This window comes from Rhinolophus sinicus, chromosome 1 (genome assembly GCF_057876585.1).
Source record: "Rhinolophus sinicus isolate RSI-liver-muscle chromosome 1, RSI-T2T, whole genome shotgun sequence".
In the NCBI taxonomy this organism is placed as follows: Eukaryota; Metazoa; Chordata; class Mammalia; order Chiroptera; family Rhinolophidae; genus Rhinolophus; species Rhinolophus sinicus.
In genome coordinates this window covers 86841392-86847081 of record NC_142501.1, presented here as the reverse complement: position 1 = coordinate 86847081, position 5690 = coordinate 86841392, and positions in this window count along the sequence as shown.

The window sequence follows — 5690 nt, the reverse complement described above, 5'->3', positions numbered from 1 at the left end:
CTTTGCCTTTGTACAGTTTATTTTACTGTGTTTATTTCATTTTCCCAATGTGACAATCGTATTTAAAAATTAAAACTGATGAAACATTCTGTTCTGGTCTTCACCATCTGACAAATTGAATGGCAAGAGGTAGGTTTTGCCAGTTTCTTTTCACTGATGCAAATTTATGTTTAAGATATCACTGAGTGGAATATTTTTAAGCTGGCCTTGAGCATACATAAAGCATTGATACCTAACAATTTTTTTTACTGCCTAGAAAATTGAAATAAATGTGTTTGTGTTGTCTGATTAGCTAGATGATCTTTGGTGTCTTGCCACAGTGTTTGAAAATGACTGTCCATGCGAGTCATAGCAAAGCAGCAGTTGTGACGGACTTTCACATGTGCCACGTTTGTGACAGGTATTTTGGTTATGACCTTTTTCTTAGTTCTTGTCTGAAGACTTCAAGTGTGACTACTGGTGTGTGTTATTAGGAAACACCAGTCTGATAATCATTGGGGTTTTCTGAGGCATTTGCGTCTTCCTTGGAGACCTGATGAGCAACTCTTAAGCAACCAGCTTGCCTATGTGTCATCAGAAAGGCTTCTTCGCTTGAGAGCGTCAGATCCTGTTACTGATTCTTACTTTCATCCTCCTAGTATTTGCTGTGGGAGCTCCTTTTAGTTTTTAATTTGATATTCAGTAATTTTTTCTGCATTGACCGAGCTCCTCCCCCCACACAACTATTCTTTCCCACCATTCTCCATGTCTAATTCTTGATTCTTGTTTTTAAGTCATCAATGTAGCCAGTCTTAAGTATGTAAATGGTAACCTGTGGGTTGGAACCCTCGCTCTTGCAGTTGGAAGATAATGGATATTATAACCCGTCTGAATTTCCCCCACTCTTACTCTCATAACTTCTGGAGTTTCTTCAGAATGTGGTGTATTTTATTGTGCTCCTATGTAAGATGGAGAATTATCTATTAAAATTACATTTTCAACATAAAGTTTTTGATGACTGGTAACTGGCATCCTACTAAATAAATGCATTGCTTGGAAACAAATGTAAGTAATTCAGAATAAAATTGTTTATAACCCTAATATTGTAAATTTTTAAAAAGCTATTAACAGCAGTTGTCATTTATAATAAGTGTTTGAGCTCTTTAGAGTGTGTCTTTCAACTAAGGAAACTGAATTTCATTCTGGGGCCAAAATGAACACGCAAGCAGTCAAGTAGAGATCAGCTTTACCTACCGCACATGGCACTGCTCGATGGCTAGTGTCACACAGCGATTTCTAAGTGATAAAATTCCACATTTAAATCCGTTGCACTATAAAAATATCTAAAATAGAACTTACTTCTACTACGTTTGTGATAGAAGTACTGAAATAGAATAATCGTTTTCATTTCAAATATAATGAGTTCATAATTTCATGGCATGTTTTTTTCTTTGTAATTTTGATGAGTCCCCACTGTTTTGATAACAAGAGCCAGTTGTTCACTGAGCTTCCTTAGGGTTTAAGGGGTTCTGGGAGAGGGCGATGTAATGTTTGAAAACTGGTAGCTGCATCCGGCTGTGGGCGTTTTCCTTGGTCCACACAGTGGCTGGGTAAGCCATTTTGAATTCTGTGCCAACATTTTTAGAAATTGGGAGATTCCAGAACTTTGGTAACTTGAATGATGTGGCACCTATGGACATGACCCACCTTTGTACATGGCACCTATGGGAGGAGCAGGGCAGCGGCCACCCTAACGAGAGCTTGTCCTTCTCCAGATTCTTCTGTTGTCCCAGTCACCTCCCCGCCCACCTGCTGCTTTCTGTAGTCCTGTTCCCTTACGCCTTTGACTTGGTAACTCCTCGGCTAAAGCAACCGTTGCCTTCTTTAACAAATACGTGTTGAGTTTGTGCCCAAGACCAGATTGCTTGTCGGGGAGGATTAGCTGAATGAGACTGGCATGGGGCTTTCTTCCTCTCATGGACTTTTTAAACTAATGAGGGAGGGGACACGGACAAGCAGCAGTTGGAACTGTCGTGGTTCTCCAGGACAGGGACCAAGTACTTGGGAGGGGCTGCCCTCTGGATTCTAGCCAGGTGAACACCTCCAGGCAGGGGGACAGCGTGTGCAAAAGGCCCGGGAGAGGAAGAGGTTGCACATAATCAGTGGCTTCTTGAAAGTCAGCTGTGGCCGTTCATGAGCTTTTCTGAAACCCTGAGGTGTTAATAGCTGTTTTTTGTATTTGATTTTAAAATTTTGTTGTAGTCTCCTTTGCTGTGACTTGCTTCCACAATAGTTACTCTTGGTCCTCTCAGCGGCAGCCTAATAAGATCTGAGGAGTGTAGAACTTAAACCCTGCTCTAGACCAAGAGCATACTCGAATACAAAAATTCAGAAGATGGAATACAAATCAATACAAAAGCCACAGGTCTGTGTGTAATACTGCTAACGGAGAGTGTGGGAAAGGAAATGTAGTATTCTATAAGGCACTGTAAACACAATTTTAGCTAAATGGAACCAAATGGTGTCATGGGAATGATGGGAATTGCCCTTACTTTTTCTATCTGATGGTCCAGGAATCTTTTGGCTACTCTAGGCGCATCATTTTCTGTTGAAGTAGCAAAAGTTTAAAAATACACTTACCTACAAAAGCTGGCCAAAAAGAAAAAAAGCAGCCATAATTTATAGAGCAGCTAATTCCTCAAGTCTAAATTATTTAAGAAAAATGTATTTCATTGGATAATGTATTTTGGGGCTGGGGGCAACATTTTATTTAGCTATTTAGCATGCTGCTTAGTTTAAGGAATTATACCAGGGGTTTATTTTTTAAATGACTTAATGATCACAAAAGCAAAACATGTTGAATGTAATAACTTGAAAGAAATACAAAGAATAAAAATCTGTAATCCACCACCAAGACTGGTGATACTTTGTCTGTTTTCTTAACTATACCCCCTACATTAATTTCCATTTTATCATTGAGATTGGAAATTGGGAGGATTGGTTCAAAGAGTTGGCTTTCCTACAGCCTTGTTACAAATTGGGTCAGTTCCCATTGGCTGCAAAACTGGGAGTTGGACTAAAAGTTTTCCTGGTAAGTGTAGAACTCTGACATGAAGAGTTTGGGTCCTCCCTCCTTTCCCCAATTTTGTCTTTGCCACCCTTCAGCTGATCTCATTTCACATGTACCTGTTGGTGTGGCATCTCAGGTGAACGTAGAATTGCTACCAAACAGAACCTCTAATGACTACAGTTGTTTCAGTTTCGGACTGATTCTAGAAGCATCTAGTAGTTAGTTGCCTGAATATTCAGACCTTGTAGTAGAGCAACAACTGAAATCCCATTGTCTTGCAGAAGTACATTTTATGGTTCTCATTCAGGAGCTTTTTAACATTTTTGCTGATCTTCATATCTGGGGGACAAAACATGTTTTAGAAATTACAAGTGATAACTTCATGTCCCTACCATGGAGAGTAACTAGTGTATTTACTTTTTACACACTCCTGATCCAGTCTCGAGAACCCACCACATGACTCCTTTTGAAATAGTTCCATGATCTAGATTAATAAATCCCAATCTTAAATTTCATTATAACCTAGCAAATTTACAAAATGTTCAGGCCTTATGTTCAAAGAACTACTTGACTTACTCAGACCTGTCAAGCAGCTTAGACATGATAGGTTGTTGCACTAGACTTGAACTAGGTGCTGTTTTCCTTAAGTTTAAGTTTTGGCAGGAAGCATTAGGACTGTGGGTAACCAATGCAGAAGGGCCACATGCTTGCAATCTTTTTTCCTTCTAAAACTAAATATTTTGAGCTGTGCAGGCCATTGATCTGTCGAGTAAGTGACTCCATTCTGTCATTGTAGTGAAAGGCATAAACAATTTTTAATGAATAGACCTCTGAGCTCTGATAAAACTAATTTTCACGTCACAAAGTACTTTTTTATAACCACTGAATGTAAAACTATTCTACGTGTGTGGGCTCTACAGACAGGCTGGGGCTGGGTTTGGGCCTGTAGGTTGAGCTGTCTTCCCCTTGGAATGAGTGATTGATCACTCACTGCTCAAGTGACAGAAGCAAATGTGTCTCTACTTCCCTTTTTAAAAAGTGGTACGTTACTGTTAATCTAATAATTCAAATAAGTATTTGTGCAGGTTTCCTTTTTACCCTTTGATGTTTATACATATTTTGATAAAAGTTATACAGATTCAGCGTTTATCAAGTCCAGTTTTTTCGTGTAAGAGATTATCCTTCTCACATTGAAAGTTTCTCAGAACGTTCAAAGTTAAAATTACACAAGTTTTTAAAAAATCTGAAACATGCATGGGCTCCTTTTTGGAAAGTGACCTTTAACAGATAATGCTGTAGTGAGTGTCCTGCTCTTTTCAGTGTTATTGAAAGGACCTCCACCTGTGGCAGCATATTTCTTTGCTAGCAGGATGTTGACTAGATGACCATGATTTTACTCCGTTTGTAATTTAAATTGATGCCAGTTTTATAAATCCTGCAATACACATCTTTGACCGTATTTAGGTTGTGCAACTTGTATTTGTTGACTAGATTCCCAGAATTGTTGGGTGAAAAGGTTATATTTTATGTCTTTATAACATTCCATTATATTTACTAGTTAACCATTACCCCTTTAGGCGTGGGCATTTTATTTCCATGTCTTACCATTTTAGTTGCTGTATCTTGGTACATAAATCTTTGTCCACATTCCAGGAGATTTCTAGTATAATTACTTGATCAAAAGATATGTTTAAGTTTCTTGATATACACTGATGGCCAAATAAAGTATCACTTCACTAACTTGAGTGAATGAGTAAAATTGAGAAAAGTAGGAAGACTTAAACAATACTTTTGTACATGTCTGGACTTGTGTTTCATAAAACCAGGAAATGTGATATTCAGAGGGTAATTAATAGCCCACATATTAGGAAGTGTAACTTTGGGAATAATTAGTTGACATCACATCAAATAGAGGAATTTAAGACTAGTTTGTAGCAAAAAGACATGGAGCCTTTGAGTAAAAATGGCCTTTGCTATATGCAGTCTAAAATAGGCCTTAGGGCCTTCTCATCCTACTGCTAGAATTTAGCCAATGGCACTAGTCAGAAAGATTACCAATAAGAGGGAAAAGGTAGCACCAAGGATGAGATCACTTTTCAGCCTGATTTTTGCTACAGTTCCATACGAAATGGAGTATTTGGTGGATCATATTTTTAAATAAAATGAAAAAATCTTGAGAGACATTTCAGGAACTTCTGATGTGTAAATAAACACCTAAGTCACTGTCTCTACTAAATGTAAGTTCCCTGTGCTACAGCATTAACCTAGGCAGAAAGCAGACACTGATTGTGCAACTGCTGGTCAACGCTCAAGTTTCCAGTGTGACAACCGTAATGCATTAAGAATTTATGAAACAAAGTGTTGGTTAGAAACTTGGGACAAAATCAACTTCACAGCAACATTCCAACTTGAACCAATTCATTAAAAATTATATTTTAATAAACTAGTGTTTAGCCCTGTGTCACTCTGTCTACAAAATTGTGCTTAAAGAGACCTGTATAGAGAATTCTTGTATTTCAACGTGAAAATACTGGAAAATGCCAAGGTTTCTCTTTTCCTACAACTGAAATGAGATTTGAGTAGAACTTTTATGTGAGGATCCTAAAGTTGGTCTTGGGTAAACAATATTTAGAGGAAATAC